Source organism: Macrotis lagotis, chromosome 1, assembly GCF_037893015.1.
Source record: "Macrotis lagotis isolate mMagLag1 chromosome 1, bilby.v1.9.chrom.fasta, whole genome shotgun sequence".
In the NCBI taxonomy this organism is placed as follows: domain Eukaryota; kingdom Metazoa; phylum Chordata; class Mammalia; order Peramelemorphia; family Peramelidae; genus Macrotis; species Macrotis lagotis.
Window position 1 is genome coordinate 929,155,903 of NC_133658.1, and position 17,419 is coordinate 929,173,321.

The window sequence follows — 17,419 nt, forward strand, 5'->3', positions numbered from 1 at the left end:
AAATCCTATCAACGGAAACAGGAAGAGAAAAAATTAGAATGAATTAGAATAGGAAATGAGTTAATAAAATTAATTTCTTTATGGACTATATAGCAATATACATAAAATCCTAAAAGCTGACCTAAAAAGCCAGATGAAGCAACAATTTTTGCAAAGTAACAGGCTATAAAGTAAATCATCAGAATTCCTACAGTTAACAAACAAAACACTAGAAGATACTCCCTGTATGATAATTTCACAGATAAATGTCTGAAAACATATCAACTAAAACAATTCTAGGAAATATAAAAACAAAATTATAAAAACCTTTTTATAAAAAAAAAATTTTAGGGGTGGCTAGGTGGCTCAGTGGATAAAGCACCGGCCCTGGAGTCAGGAGTACCTGGGTTCAAATCCGGTCTCAGACACTCAATAATGACCTAGCTGTGTGGCCTTGGGCAAGCCACTTAACCCCATTTGCCTTGTAAAAACCTAAAAAAAAAAAATTCAGATGTAGCCTATTGAAGAGATTATTCCTGGGTGGCCAGGGCCAATATAATGTTGAAAATTTTACCCAAAGTAAATTATACAGTCAATATCTCAATTAAATTATCAAAACATTTATTTTAGTAAATTGGAAAAAATTAAAGTAAAATTCATTTGGAAGAACAAGAAGTCAATAATATCAAAGGAATTGATAAAAAAAAAAAATCTAAAGGAAGCACATTTCACATTGCAAGACCTAAAATGACAGTGCCAGGCAGTTATATGAGGGTACCACATAGTTGTTGCTTTGAAAGAACCCACTCCCACTGGCAGCCCTGAGTAAAACAAGTCTGACAAATCAGGGCCAGGTTACCAAGTCCAGTCAGAGCTGTATCTGTGAACCATTGTACAAGAGAGCAGAATAAACATCCAATTTATGGTAGCAAGTAAATTAAAAAACCCTTGTATCTGACAAGTGCAAGGACATAATTTGGGGTATGAGAATTCATTATTTCATAAAAATCATTAGGGAAGTGAAAGCAATCTGGCCAAAATTGGGCATGGACTAATACCTTACACCAAGATAGGGTCAAAATGGCTACATGACCTGAATGTAGAGATGTTACAAGAAAATCAGAAGCATGTGGAACATATTACCTATCACACTTATGGGTAAATGACCAATTCATGAATAAAAAGAGCTAGAGAGCAGCCTAAGATCTAAAGTGAATAATTTCAATTCCATTACATTCAAAATGCTTTTACAAATAAAAAAATGTGACCAAGATCAGAAGGAAAGCAGAAAATTGGGGGGTGGGGAAGTTTATGAGTTTCTCAGATAAAGCTCTCATTTCTCAAATATATGAAGAATTTGATTAAATTTATAAGGATATGTCATTCTGCGATTGATAAATGGTCAAAGGATATGAATAGTTTTCTGATGAAGAAATCAAACCATCACCAACTTGAAGAATAGACTCAGTAGTATTCTTGCTGGGTCAACGGGTGTATGTAGTTTTACAACTCTTCAAATCTCGATTGCCACGCCTGATAGTCTGTGCGCACTTTGACATTAAAGTTGTGCAGAAATAAGAGCCCCTCCTCTTTTGGCACATTGATGATGAAGATCGCCAGGTTTTCATAAAATAGTTCATTCATCTTCTCTGGGTTCATCTTGGTGGGAGTTCACACACTGATGATGGTGGTGCCTCACTTCCCTGCAAGTGAAAATTACATTCTCATAAACCTGTTGTTCATTCGTCTGGGGAGGCAGCCAAGTCTCTACTAGATTAGATGTTTTTGGCTAAATTCCATGTCATCTTCACGGTACTTCTCAACCATAGTAGTACTTCTCAACCAAAAAACACATGGTAGCCACTCTAGAAAAAACACAGATGCAGATCTGACTTGACTTGGTAACTTGGCCCTTACTTGTCAGACTTGTTTTACTCAGGGCTGCCAGTGGGAGTGGGTTCTTTCAAAGCAACAACTATATGTCTTTCACCTCTACTGGTGTTGTGTTATCCGTAAGTACACACAAATTCCTTGGACCAATGGTGAGTGTAATCATCTTTGCAAAAGTTTTTGTAAATATTTTAGTCTTTCCACTGCAAGGTCGGATACTGTGTCACACAGGTAAGCAGACCAGCATTAGGTTAGGTGAAATGGACAATTTTAGGGTACCATTTCTAGCCCCTTTCTCATGCTAGGAGCAGTGTGGTGCTTAAAATGAAACCCACCAAGGGGGTTTCAAAATACATCAGCTTCTTTGGTCCAGTGAGAAGACAACCCTATATCCTGAGCCCACTCTGTGCAGCATTGTAACTATAGCTTCCCATCTAGCTGCCCCTATTGCTTCATCATTTTTCTTTCACCACCAGTCTTAAGGTAAACAAAAATAGTAAAATTCTATGTATGTATGCATATTATATATATATATATATATGTATATATGTAAATATGTAACGCATGGACAAATTGCATTTAAGTGGATCAAAGTTGCAATGATATCAGTCTCACTCTTTCTTCCAGAATCATCAAAGTCCAGTGGAAGACAAAAGTCAAGAGGACTGACTGGTGATGACCCTGGATGCAGTGAATGATTTTCGTGTCTTCAACATCTAATGGAGCTCTAAGCACTCCAAAGCACCTGCTTTGATGACTTTCATGCCTGTCGGAGCTAATTGTTCACATCTATCTATTCTTCCCAGGAAGTGTTCACATGCTTGGGGGGTGGACATGCCTTTAACTCAACAATAGATTTGAGACCCCTCAATTACCACCAGCCTGGTTTAGATTGTCTGCTGAAATGGTTTGCCATGCTGCTCATGCTGTGGCTTCTTGGAGAACTGATGGGAGAGGTTTAGCACAAGTACAGCCAATGAGGATCAGTATCTCAAATAAATGTAGTAGGGGTGGCTAGGTGGTGTAGTGGATAAAGCACCGACCCCGGAGTCAGGTGTACCTGGGTTCAAATCCGGTCTCAGACACTTAATAATGACCTAGCTGTGTGGCCTTGGGCAAGCCACTTAACCCCACTGCCTTTCAAAAACCTAAAAAAAAAAAACCCAACCCCCCCAATCAAATAAATGTAGTAAGGTAGACTGAGGTAAAAACTCTAAGCAAATGTTAATTAATAGTGGTGAATATTACTGTTAATAAAGCAGTTCAAACAAGCAACTTCAGTAAGTCTAACAACCACTCAACAAAGAAGAGGTCTGATATAGCTGTGGAACATTTCAATGAACTGGGTAAACAAAACTGCACGCTTCTCTGACAATTAAACAGTGGTTTTGTTTGGGGGAATCTATCTCCATACTGTAATCTTTGCTAAGGCATCAAAATGACCAGAATTAGTTTCTCCTTGGAAGAGATAAAACTCCCCTAGTTACACCAGGACAGATAAAGCTGGACTACGTATCTTTTGGGGATGTCAAGATAACAAACAGATGCCCTGATATATGGAAGATGCTACTACTATCAAAGGCAGCAACTTTTTTTTTCAGTTATACATTTAACCTACCTCAGAGGGAAAAGTGAAATTCCTGAACAAAATCCCAGGACAAAGCAAGGTGGCTTCAGGCAAATGGAGACTCAATGATAAAATCAATACAGCAGAAAATCAGTTATATTGTAGAATCAATACAGGGGAAATCCACACAGGAGAAGCTTGAAGCAACATTTGATTTGATCTTCCTGTTACTTTCAGGCCCTGCCCTGCTCAGCATCTAGGAGCAGTAGAAATTGAGAGTATCCAGGATGATCTGGCATAGGACAGAGATGTTTCAGTAGAGGGGGTTCAATTTTATCATCAGCAAGAAGCACAACACACTTGGCCAGAAAGAGGAAATTCATAAAGAGTCTGTCTAAACAAACCCTAAGTTTGACAGATAGGGGATGAAAGAAATAAAGTGAAAAAAAAATTTTGATTTGGGGGGTAAGAATTCATCAGTTGGCAAAAATCATTGTGGAAATGAAAGCAGACTGGTAAAATTGGACATAGACTAATTTTCTGTACAATTTATCAAGATAAGCTAAACATAGTTACATGACCTGGAATACTGATGTATTAAAAAGAAATTAGAAGGGGTGGCTAGGTGGCACAGTGGATAGAGCACTGGCCCTGGAGTCAGGAGGACCTGAGTTCAAATCCGGCCTCAGACACTTAATAATGACCTAGGTGTGTGGCCTTGGGCAAGTCACTTAGCCCCATTGCCTTGCAAAAAAAACCTAAAAAAAAAGAAATTAGAAGAACATGGAACAGATTACTTATCAGACTTGTGAGAAGGTAAACAATTCTTGAACAAATAAGAGATAGCACTGAAGGCAATGTAAATTGAATAATTTCAATTACATTAAATTAAAAATGTTTTGCACAAATAAAACAAATGGGGCCAAGATCAGAAGGGAAGTAGAAAAACGGAGGGGTGGAGGGTGAAGAAAATTTGTCAAGCGTTTCCTAAATAAGGGTCTCATATTTCAAATATGTAAAGAACTTTGTCAAATCTGTAAGGATATGAATCATGCACCAATGGACAAATGGTCAGTTTTCTGATGAAGAAATCAAAGCAATTTATAGGCCTGTGAAAAAATTTTCTAAATCATTATTGATTGGAGAAGTACAAATCTGAACAACCATGAGGTATTATTTTACTGGTTAAAAGGGGAAAGGGAGAAAGCAGTAGTGAATGAGAAAAAATGGAGACACTAATTCATTGTGGAATTGTGAACTGATCCAATTGGAGTGCAATCTGGAATTATGGCCAGAGTGTATAAATCTCTCTCTACTTTGACCTAGTTAGAATTGTATCATGTACATCTCTCAAGTTGATTTGGGAAAAAGAAAAAGAACCTAAATGCCAGCTGTAAGGGCATTGAAAACCCATATATTCATATCCATGTGGTAAGAAGTTTCTTCTAATACCTTTGGAAGGAGCTAAAAATGAAAGAGGGAAGTGGGCTGACTAAATAGAAGAAAATGATGTAGGTGATTTGAAGGGGCTGACTACTGATGCTGGTCACATAGCATTTGGAAAGGATTTTGGATAAAGGAAATTTTGAAAGAGAATGAATTCTTGGACTAGATAATGATCCAGATTCTCCTTCAGGATTGAAAAAAAAAAGAGCTGGGTCATTTAAGAAATATAAAGATGGGAGTGGCTAGGTGGCACAGTGGATAGAGAGAGTACTGGTCCTGGAGTCAGGAGGACCTGAGTTCAAATTCGGTCTCAGACACTTAATAATTACCTAGCTGTGTGACCTTGGGCAAGTCACTTAACCCCATTTGCCTTGCAAAAACCTAAAAAAAGAAATATAAAGATGGCTAATGAAGTATTCAGGAGTAATCATAAGATACACTTATGTTTATATAGCAGTTGTGTAGGAATGTTTTTAAATGCCTATTTTATTAAGCTAGGAATGGTTTTGCAGGGCACAACACCTTGGCTTGCCTATTGACCTTTCCTCTTCAGAACACATTATTTCATTTCTTCCTGTTGTTGGGTGGAAGATGAAGAATTCTGTTCTCTCTTTCAAATTTATTTGCCTTTATATTTGAAAGTCATTCTCCTTATTCCCCCAAGAATTTACTGATAGTCAATAGAACTAATAACTCTAACCAATATGAGCTCAGAGTTTGCAAAATTGTTTTTTGGCGGGGGCAGCTAGGTGGCACAGTGGATAGAGCACTAGCTCTGGAGTCAGGAGGACCTGAGTTCAAATCCAGCCTCAGACACTTAATAATTACCTAGCTGTGTGGCCTTGGGCAAGCTACTTAACACCATTGCCTTGCAAAAACTTTAAAAAAAAATCATAAGATTTACAGATGATAGAGACTTGAGAATTCATCTAGTTCAATGTTCATCAATTCACAAGAGAAAACAGAAGCACAAAGGATTTCCCCAAAATTCCGATCCTCATGAGAGTCGGAGTCAACATGTAGAATCACAGTCAGCAAAAGTCCAATGCAATTCGAGAAGTTTTGGGGTTTTATTTCATTCCTGAGAAGGACATTGCCAGTTCCCTTGTGAGAAATAAAGGTTCTCAACATACCCCTAGAACTCTGGAACTAGGGAGAACCAGAATCAAAGAAAGAAGTAAGAGTCAGATTGATGAATGAGATATAAGGGAGGTTGGTCAGATCTGAAAATAAAAATGAAAAAATTGAGGGCATCCACTGATCACCTCCTGAAAGAGATCCACTCCAAAACTCCCAGGAATATTATAGCCAAATTCCAGAACTCCTAGGTAAAAATGAAAATATTACAAGTAGACAGAAAGAAAAATTTAATTATTGTGGCTCTACAGTCAGGATTACACAGGATTTACAGTGTCTAATGGCTCTTAGAGCTTGGAATATGATATTCCTGAAGGCAAAAAGTGCTTGGATTATAATCAAGAATTAACTCCCCAGAAAAAATGAACTTTCTCTTTCAGGGAAAAAAGATAAACTTTCAATGTAACAGGGAACTTTCAAACTTTCCTGATGAAATGACCAGGGTTGAACAGAAAGTTTGATCTTCAAGTATAGGACTCAGGTGAAGCATATAGAGGGGACCTGGAATCAATCACCTGTTTCTCTATCTTGCCAAAAGTGTAAGTCATTCGACCAATGTGCTAAAAATCTAGGGGTCTTTCATCTCATTTTGTTTCATTTCCATTAACTAGGAAATAACTCACTCTTTTAAAGTTTCTATTCTTTTGTTTTTGTTTTGTTTTTAGGTTTTGCAAGGCAAATGGGGTTAAGTGGCTTGGCCAAGGCCACACAACTGGTAATTATTGTGTCTGAGACCAGATTTGAACCCAGGTACTCCTGACTCCAGGGTCAGTGCTTTAATCCACTGTGCCACCTAGCTGCCCCAAGTTTCTATTCTTTTGGAGCATTTCTCTATAATGAATAAAATTCTTTTTACTATGTCATCATTTTGATGATAAAAAAACAGAATTTTATTGTATTTACAATCTATACTTCATTCTAAAATTACTTTATTTCTATAATTTATCTTATTTATAAAATATCTTCTTATATTATAGATATGATAATCTATAATTTATCTTATTGACCTTTTCTCTTTTTTTTGAAACATCCAGGAATTTACATACATTTACTTTTCACTTGAGTCTCTTCAATAAGTATTCCTCATTTAAAAGCATTTATTCACAGAGTGGACTCTCACTGGAGGAAAGTGTTCTCTTCTTGATCCATAATTGGTTCTAATTCAGTGGGTTGGTCTTGTCCTTCCTCAAAGAAGACCAAAACGACATCACTAAGTTTGAGACAAATTATAGTGTGTCTGACTGAGGCTGATGTGACCAAAATGAGCTTGGGATGCTCTTCCATAGATTGGGCATATGTGAACACCTAGGGTGTGAACTCTAAACTTAAGGATGTCACCTTTCCTTTGAGCTGCTTTCATTCTACCCTTCTCATAGAGTGCAGCCCCCTCTCTGATGAGGCTCACCAGGCTGGGTAGTCCTATGGCAGTGTCCCCCAAGCTCAATTCCAACCAATTCTAAAGCTCTTCAATGAGATAATCAGGAAGTCTTGGCATAGCTATTTCTGACTCCCTTGGGAGAGCTTGCCCTGATTTTGCCTTATTTTTCTCCCCAAAAATAGTTTTTTTGGCAAGAGTAAGTCTGGCATTCTAATGCCCATCATAGTTACACTTTCTGTAGAATGTTGGAGTGCTAGGCAGTTTAGCTCAAAAAAGGACCTTGGAAAACAAGGTATCTTATCCTGCCAGGTGATCTGCAGAATCTTCCTAAGAGAAGCAATTCAGTTTCCTGACATGGCATTGGTAGACTCACTAGGTTTCACAGGCATATATAGCAATGAGGTCACCACAACGGTTTGGTGATCTCTCTAATACCTCTTCTCTCTCACACTGTCTTTCAGATTCTCCCAAATACTGAGGTGTCTCTGGCAATGCATGTGTCAACCTCATTGTCAATGTGAACCTTCATGGAAAGGACACTGCCCAGATAAGTGAAATTGTCCACAGGACTCAAAACTTCTCCATTTACTGTAATCAATGGTTTCCCATATGAATAATGTGGTGCTGGCTGATAGAGCACCTGTGTTTTTTTGGTGTTGGGTTTTTTTTTGTTTAGTTTTTTTTGGCAAAGCAAATGGGATTAAGTGGCTTGCCCAAGGCCATACAGCTAGGTAATTATTAAGTGTTTGAGGCCAGATTTGAACTCAGGTACTCCTGACTCCAGGGCCAGTGCTTTATCCACTACACCACCTAGCTGCCCCTTGGTGTTAATTGTTAGACCGAAATGAGCACAAACAGCAGAGAATCGATCCAGACTGTTGCATTTCAGCTTCAGAGGCTGCATTGAGGGCCCAATCATCTGCAAACAGAAGATCCTGCACCAACACTCCCTCCACTTTGGTCTTGGCTTGGAGCCTTTTCAAGTTGAAGAATTTGCCATCAGTGAGGCAGCTGACCTTGAGATCATGTTCATCCTCTCTACTCCCCACAGAAACATCCAAACGTCTTTCTGTCTCCATCCTCCTCCCACATTTAAGGGCAGAGTGCAGCAATGCCATCTCATTTCTCTCATGGCTACAGGTAGTTCGGAATTTAATCTGATACTTGACCAAGACTCTCCTTCCCCTGACTTTAAGTGTCTGAGGTCAGATTTGAACTCAGGTCCTCCTGACTCCAGGGCCGGTGCTCTATCCACTGTGCCACCTAGCCGCCCCCACTCTGAGTCTTTTCAATGACCTTCTCTCATGCTGGGAAATGCTTCCTCTTCCCCTGGTCCTCCTACCTTCCTCCACATCTCACATAAAATCTCACCTTCTGAAAACAAACTTGTCCTGGTCCCTGGAGCTGCTGGAGCCTTCCCTCTCCCAATGCCTTTCATCTCTGCTAGAGAGCTTGACTGAGCATAGCTCCTGTGCTATCGTCTCCCCATTAGCCTGGTAGTTCCTGGAGGGCAGAGCCTGGTTTTTCCTCCCTTTGTGAAAAAGTCGAGTTTCTTTTATCTATCAGCTAGTCTTGATATACCCACGGTAAAACAGCCCTAGACCAGAGGAGCCCATTTCTAATATTAATGACTTGACCTAAGAAATAAGAAATGAGAAGGAATCAGAGAAACCTGGGAAGACGTGTGTGTGTGTGTGTGTGTGTGTGTGTGTGTGTGTGTGTGTGTGTGTGTGTGCGTGTGTGTGTGTGTGTGTGTGCGCATGTAGCAGGCCAGTTGCTGTCTGTCAAGCACAAGAACTAGGGAAGTGTTCAGAACTCCGCTCTAGGCCTGTCCAGGGGAGACTCAAGTGTGAGGGGGTTTCCGGGACTTTCAGCTGCCACAAAGGAGAGCTTGGCTACAAACACAGAGGAGAGGGGAGAAGGTGTAAGTGTGTGCGGTGTAGGCACGCAAAAGGAGACGAAGAAAACAAGATCCCTATGGATTAGCCACTACTGAGTGAAGTGATCCACCTTATGACTTGCGTGTTATAACTTAAAAAACAAACAGGGGAGAGCAAGGATTTGGGTTCGGGAGGGGCATAAGGAATTAGTGCTTTAGATGTCAAAGTTCCAAAGTTTCAGTAAATAAGTCCAAAACACAGAAGAAGAGAGCAGCAAGTATTACGACTTTGTAACTATATTGGAACAGAAATAATCCATTTCTGTATTGCCAGCATCAAAGCCAATCTTCTTAGTTCTATGGAAATGGATAGAGCACTCACCCTGCAATCAGCAGGACAGGTGTTCAGCTTCAATCTCTGACACTACCTGGGTGGCCTTAGTTAAGTCACTTAACTCTTATTGCCTCACGTCCAGGGCCATCTCCAGTAGTCCTGATTCAGATCTGACCACTGAGCCCAGATGGCTCTGGAGGAGAAAGCAAGACTGCAAGACTGGGGACTTAGCACACACCCTCACTCAAATGCAGTTCACCTGTTTGTCCTCCTTGAGGACATAGTTTCTTTGAGAATGAAGGAGAAACATCATCATCATCATCATCATCATCATCATGGAAATGGCCTTTTTGGTTGATATTGGCCAAGCCTTTGGACAGACTGTATTTACCTGGACTGGGGGTCTGCAGCTCCCAGGGGCCATTCCCTCTGGTTCCAGATTCCCAGTTTAGATCTGGCTGGCCTGAAAGGTTTTACAGAGGGTGAGACCCCAGAGGAATGACAAAGACCAGGACCATGCCCTAAGGAAATGAGTCAGAACTAGAGAGGGAGGGAGGAAACAGGGAAGGTCACACTTGGAAATAAAGATGATTTGAAAAGGACCTCACCTTTCTTCTACTCCTCTTCTGCCTCATCCCAGGGAAGCAGGAAGACAGGGTAAGGAAAGGTCTGGAAAGGCAGCACATTGTAAGAAAGTTGGAGAGAGAAGAGGGGACATCTAGGTGATAAAACAGATCCCGGAGGGGGCAGCTGACCCTGAAAAAGAAGGCTTACTGAATGCTGAGCTCTAAGAAGGATTTGGGATGAGTCCTGGGACCCTCTTTGGCTCTTAGGTTTGGAGGCTGCTTATATCTGGTCCCTGGAAGTTATCTTGATTCAGGGAAGCAAATGGTTGGGACCTGACTGGGAGCCAGCAGGAGAACCCCAGATCCAGTTAAAGGAGGCCAGGCAGAAACGCTGATGTCTGGGTCCCCAGTAGGTCCAGGGTTCAAGGCGGCAGGATTACAGGGTTCTTTCAAGATTTCAGGACTCTAGGCAAGAAAAAGAAATCTTGGAATAAGTAAAAAGGAGATAGGGCAGAGGGGGCTGGATAGTAAGGAAGACTGAAGGCAGTACTCCCTATGGGGGAGGTCTGAAGGGACCCAATGGTAAAATTGGGGAATGGTTCCCCAGATCACTTGGTATGTGAAGGGGAGCCTGATAAGAGGCAGCAAGGGGGAGCCAGCTGGGGAGTCAGCTGCTGGAAAGAGAGGGCACCTAGGTCCTAGAAGAGACTGTGAAAGTTCAGAAGAGGAAGAAGAGAGACAAAGGGAAGTTCTGTCACTAAGTGAAGCCTCCCCCCAGGTTTTGATGACCCTCCCTTTTCCCCAAGGCCAAGTCAGCAGGAATTGCAAAATTTCCATTTCCCCAAGGTCAGGTGGTAGCAAAGATCCTACCACACCCTGCGGGGATTGACCCTAAGTGTGGAAAGATACAGAATTTTCTCTGCCATAGGGTAAAACTGGATCTGAATAATTATGCAAATAGAGCTTGAAATGTTTTACTTGGATTAGCTAGATACTTGAGGAAAGAACCTAGCCATCTAGCCCATAGGTAGAGGGCCAGGGGGATGGGGCAGCCTTAGGGATTAGGATAAAAGGGGGCTTGCTTGGCCCCATCCTTTGCCCTCTTTCTAGAGCTCTAATGCATGCAATGCAGCTTGTGACTCCTCTTGGACAGTAAATAAATTCCTTTTTGTTCTCTGGTCCAGTTCTTCTGATTATTCTGTTTAAGGAGAACAAATACTTGTAACATGCTGTTCTGATCCCACATAGGTTCCCAGAAGCTTGTAACATGCTGTTCTGATCCCACATAGGTTCCCAGAATGTGAGCACTTCTTGGCTTTTGGGTCCAGACCTACCTGGGGACTGCATGCACAGGGCTGGCTTCTAGAAGTTGGGTGGAACTCAGCTCCAAGGGAAGGTGGAAAGATTTCAGCTTCAAGGGAGTTCATTGGGAACTATGCCTATAAGGCAGAGTCTGCAAGGCTCCCCCCTCCAGCTCCAAAGAAAGAAAGCTCCCAGCCCTCCTACTTCTGGGAAGCTCACTCAGGGAGGGTCCTCTCCCTCCCAAGAGCCCCCCCCCCCAGTCAAGGTGCTACTCAGGTCCTCAGCCCCTCCCCACCTCTTCTCCCCAAGCCCTGCCCTCCATCCCTAGATATCTTTAGTTTTTTCAGAACTGCCTATTCATATCCTGTAGCCCTCATTCAATTGGTAAATGACTTGTATTCTTATAAATTTGAGTCAGTTCTCTATTTTAGAAATGAGGACTTTATCTGGCTGTAAAATTGTTTCCCCGTTTTCCGTTTCCCTTTAATCTTTGCTGCATTGGTTTGGCTTGTGCAGAACCCTTTTTGATTTAATGGAGTCAATATTGTCCATTTTACATTTTATAATATTCTTCCTCTGGTTTGGTCATAAACTTTTCCCTTTTCCATAGACATGAGAGATAAGCTATCCCTTACTCTTTCATTGGCTTCTGGTATTACCTTTTCTGTCAAAATCATGTACCATATCTCAGAAGAGCATGTGAGATGGTGGTCTTAGCCTACTTTCTGAGCTTCCTAAGAAAAAAGCACCAGAAAGAAACAGGTTTTCAACTGAAGGTTATCAAACATTTACAGATCAGATCATTCAAATATTGAATAAATTATTTGGAATAATAGACAATGAAAGGATTCTTCCAGATTCTTTTTCTATAACAAATGTAATGATGATATGAAGGAAATAAAAAACAATGGAAAATGTCATTAATGTGCAGAAATGCAAAAATCCTCAATAAAACACTAGCTATACTATTACAACACTACATTACAAAGATTATGCATGCTGGCTTTGTGGGATGTAGACCAGGGATGCAGGGAGGGAGGCTCAACTTAAGGAATACTAGGAAGATAATTGATTATATCAGTAATAAAAGTTCTAAAAAAACCATATAATTATATCTATAGATGCAAGAAAGATTTTAACCATGTACAACACTCATTTATATTTTAAAAAATTGAAAGTTTAATCTATATGTGTACAAATGTAAATATTACATATACATATATATTTAAATGGAATGTTGCTTCAGTGAATAAAAAACATTTATCTAAAACCATCAGCAAGCATTTTTTTTAGTGAGGTTAAACCAGAAGTCTACCCAGTAGGATCAGATATGAAATAAGAATGACCACTGTCACTAATATTATTCAATATTATATTGGAAATCCTATCAATAGCAATAAGAGGAGGGGAAGAAATGAAAGGGGGCAGCTAGGTGGTACAATAGATAGAGCACCACCCCTGGAGTCAGAAGGACCTGAGTTTAAATTTGGCCTCAGACACTCAATAATTGCCTAGCTGTGTGACCTTGGGCAAGTCACAACCTCATTGCCTTAAATAAAATAAGAAAGAGAAGAGAGAGAGAGAGAGAGAGAGAAAGAAAAAAGAAAGAAAGAAAGAAGTGGAAGGACTAGGAATGAGCTAATAAAACTCTTCTTGCAGAGTATATGTTTGTATACTCTGAAAATTCCCAAGATTTAACTAAAAAGCTAAAGAAAACAATTTTACCAAAATAGCAGGAATGTTGGTTGAAGGGGACATCTTGATGGGAGTTGGGACTCTCCCTTGGTCTCTCACCTGAGGAACAGCCAAAGAAAACTTGTACAGTTACTTGAGAGAGGTACAGGAGATGCTCACCTGAAGGAATAGAGCACAGGAATTCCTAAAGCTACAGCCCCATTGGAGTCTTTTTTTTTTTTTAGGTTTTTGGAAGGCAAATGGGGTTGAGTCACTTGCCCAAGGCTACACACTAGGTCATTATTAAGTGTCTAAGGTCAAATTTGAACTCAGGTTCTCCTGACTCCAGGGCTGGTGCTCTATCCACTGTGCCACCTAGCCTCCCCTACCCCCCATTGGATTCTTGATTCACTCTATGGTGATGCTGTTTGTTTGATTGGGTCTCTCTGTGTTATGGACCTGCTATCTATTCTGTAAGTTGAGCATCATTTCTGCTCTGAGAGACTGCTTTGGAAGTTGTCAGAAAAGGGACGATGCCATCCCCATTCAGAGAAAACAAAACTGTGGACTCTGAATGCAGAGCAAAGCACATTATGTTCACTTTTTTTCCTTCCTTTCTCATTTTTTTCCCTTTTCCCTTAGTTCTAATTGTTTTTTCAAAATGTGACCAATATGTCAACATGTTAAAACTGAATTGGAAATGTACAACTTTTGTCAGAGTATTTGCCACCTTAGGGAGAGAGAGAAGGATGGGTGGTAGAAAAATGTGCAAGTCAGACATCTGTGAATGAATGAATGGTATAAAAATATTTATATGCGTAATTCAAAAAAAGATAAAATTTCAATTGAAAAAATTATTGCTTAGGCTAGGTTTTGCTTGACACAACAAATTGGGTTACAGCTGGGCCTCTTTTGCTCTTCAGAAAATGTTATTCCATTCCTTCCTGTGGTCTCATGGTAAGTGAAGTGGTTGGGTTATTCAGATTTATTTTCCTTTATGTTTGGAGGCTTTTCTACTGGTTTCTTAAGGAATTTATTATTTGTCATTCCCATATGTGTCGTAGAATTTACAAAATTGATTGGTTTTTGTTTTCCTTTTAGACATGGTTTGTAGATTCTTTAATTGATCACAGTTCTGGAAAATTGTATTGTTCAGATTATTTGACTTGTGATATTTCTCTGGAAAGACCAATAATTTTTTTTTTGGGGGGGGGGATTTTGCAAGACAATGGGGTTATGTCTACCCCAAGCAAGTATTAAGTGTCTGAGGCCAGATTTGAATGCAGGTCCTCCTGACTTCAGGGCTGGTGCTCTATCCACTGCACCATGCAGCCGCTCCAAGACCTATAACTTTTAATTTCCTTTTACCCCATCTTCTAGAGCAATATTGTTTGTACATCTGCAAATTATGAGAGTTTTAAAAATTTTTTTGCTTCTCTTCTTGTAGGATGTCTTTTTCACTTCAGAATATAATATTCCCATTCCTTAACCTTTCATGTGTTTCTTCACCGAGACACATCGAGACACGTGCCGATTATTTTTCATACAAATTCACAGGGTCCTGTAATGTATTCTTTGTTCCAAATAAAGAATGCCTGCTATCTGCTCTTCTAAAATTGTTTGATTTACTCATTTTCCTTTTCCCCTTTGAGATTTCTTTGAATTCTGTGAAATTTTCAGGTAGCTATCTAGGAATCTTCTAGAAAACAACACAATAGAAGACCGAACATTTTCTCAAAGTCCTACAGTCTCTCAAATTTCTCCAAAATAGGGATTAGGTTCAAGAGAGAAAGCAGTTTCAATCATCTCTATGATCTAAGATTGTGGTGTCAAACTTGGAGAGTGACTTAGCAAATCACAGATGAACAATATCCACCTTCAGTAATATTTTTCCCTTATTTTGTTAACTATGCCCTAAATACATTTTAATTTGGTGTCCCTAATGTAAGACGCTAAGAACCCTAAGGAGAAAATAGTCTGGTGCAGTAAAGGCTCATCTTTAATATGCTCATTTTAACCCCCTTCCATACCCCTCAACCATCACAAGCTTATACTCAAGGGGTGATGGGCCTGAATGCAATGAATGATCTTGGTTTTCTCAATGTCTAACCAACCTCGAAGTACTGCATAGCACCTGTCTCCACCACCTTCATGGTCTGTTGGAATTAATTGTTCACATCTACCTCTTCTTCCCAGGAAATATTTACATGCAAGGCAGAGACACCTCCTTAACTCACAACAGATTTGAGACAGTTCTATTATCATCACCCTGGTTTAGTCTGTCTGCTGAAACAGTTTGCCGTTGTGTCATTACTGGTCATGCTGTAACTTCTTCAAGTCACAGATAAAAGTCGGGAAGTAGGTATACACCAAAGTTGGATGAACATTTCCTTTTTTATTTATTTATGGGTTTTCTTTTTGCTTTTGCTAGGCAATGGGGTTATGTGACTTGTCCAAGGCAGGTAATTAATAAGTGTCTGAATCTGGATTTGAACTCAGGTCCTCCTGACTCCAGGGCCGGTGCTCTATCCACTGCGCCACCTAGTCGCCCCCCCCCCCAACAGCTTTCTAATGAAGATTTCAAAACAATTTAGAGGCATTTGAAAAATGCTCTAAATCTAGTGATTAGAGAAATGCAAATTCAAACAACCTTAAGATATCATTTTATACCTATCACATAGACTAAAATCAGTAAAGGGAAAAGTGACAAATGTGTGGGATGGGGCAGAAAAAATGGGATACATTCATTTTTTATGAAATTGTGAATGGTAGAATTATGCCCCGAGGGGCAGCTAGGTGACTCAGTGGATAGAGCACCGGCCCTGGAGTCAGGAGGACCTGGGTTCAAATCTGGTCTCAGACAATAATGACCTAGCTGTGTGGCCTTGGGCAAGCCACTTAACCCTGTTTGCCTTGCAAAAACCTAAAAAAAAAAAAAGAATTATGCCCCAAGCTATAACACTTCATATAACCTTTGACCCAGCAAGATCTCAAGATGATGATGGAAAAAGAAAAGAAACTATAGGCTAGCTAGAGGAGCAAAAACCCTCATATTCAAGTTCAGGCACTATGAAATTTCTTCTAAATTTTCTTCTAAGACCTTTGGGAGTGGCATGAGCCTTGGGCCAAATAAAGAAAAGGAAACTATCTAGGAGTCTAGAAGGAGTTGGTCAGAGATATAATTGGGGCAGGAGATACTTGATGTACTTGAAGCAGTCCCAATACTGAGCCAGATTCTCCTTCAGGACTGAGAAAAGAGCAGGATCATTGAGGAGACATACAGAGGACCAATCAAGGCGAAGAAAGTTCATGTAACAGAAATTCTACAATCAGTTCACATTAGGTGCTCTAATAATTGTCTTGCCCTATGGCCCCAGCATTTGTTGAATGGCCATGTTTACCTTGGAGAGGATGTCTATGATTGCACCACACAACACCTTCATCACTCTCACATCCTTTGTTTCTCTTCTCTTCTCCTTGCTATGATATAGTCTATTAAAAGCCAGTGTTTGTTGTGGGAAATATTCATTGAGCTTGTCCCCAGGATGAATTTTCTGATGTCTAACAAGCTCTTGACTTCATTTGAAAGCCTTATCTCATTTATTACAATGATAAGATTTATATCTAGTAGGAATTCATTCATGGAAAATGAGGGTTGACTTGTTAATAGGTTTTTACCATACTAGTTTACATTCTTGAGGGTGTTTTAGTGTGAATTGGCTTATTTTGAGCAAGCCTGGAGCTCTCTGGATTTCTTTCCATAAACATTGCATTTATAAAGTTTATTTCCACTATGAATTTTTTAAAATTTATTTATTCTTATTTTGTACAAATAATTTTTTATACATTACTAAAATATTCTTGTTTAAGAGTAAACATAATACCCCTCCTCCCAAAAAATATAGACCCGCATGAGCGATAAAGTAAAGGAGAGAGAAAAAAAATTAAAATTAAAAATAATTACAATAATAATAGTAGTAGGTGCAGCCAGGTGGCGCAGTGGATGGAGCACTGGCCCTGGAGCCAGGAGCATCTGAGCTCAAATCCGGCCTCAGACACCCAACAATCACCCAGTTTTGCTGCCCCAGGCAGGACACCCAACCCCATTTGCCCTGCAACCCCCCCAAAAAATAATAATAAAAAATGTGCTTCAGTCTGTGTTCAACACCTCCAGCTCTGTCACGAGTGGATCAAATTCTAAAGAATAAGTCCATCATAAAAGTTACTTCCCTATTTTTCTACCACTATGAATTTTTTAATATACAAC

General features: G+C 40.0%; 1 long non-coding RNA gene across 1 annotated transcript; it reads right to left on the bottom strand.

Annotated features, from left to right (window-relative positions):
- Positions 1-119: 119 nt before the first annotated feature.
- Positions 120-11,683, bottom strand: LOC141510113 (uncharacterized). The gene is made up of 3 exons (XR_012474774.1): positions 11,511-11,683; positions 10,219-10,641; positions 120-1,682 (listed from the first exon to the last, which is right to left on the bottom strand). It is a non-coding gene; the product is annotated as an uncharacterized LOC141510113 (long non-coding RNA).
- Between the last annotated feature and the right edge of the window lie 5,736 nt (positions 11,684-17,419).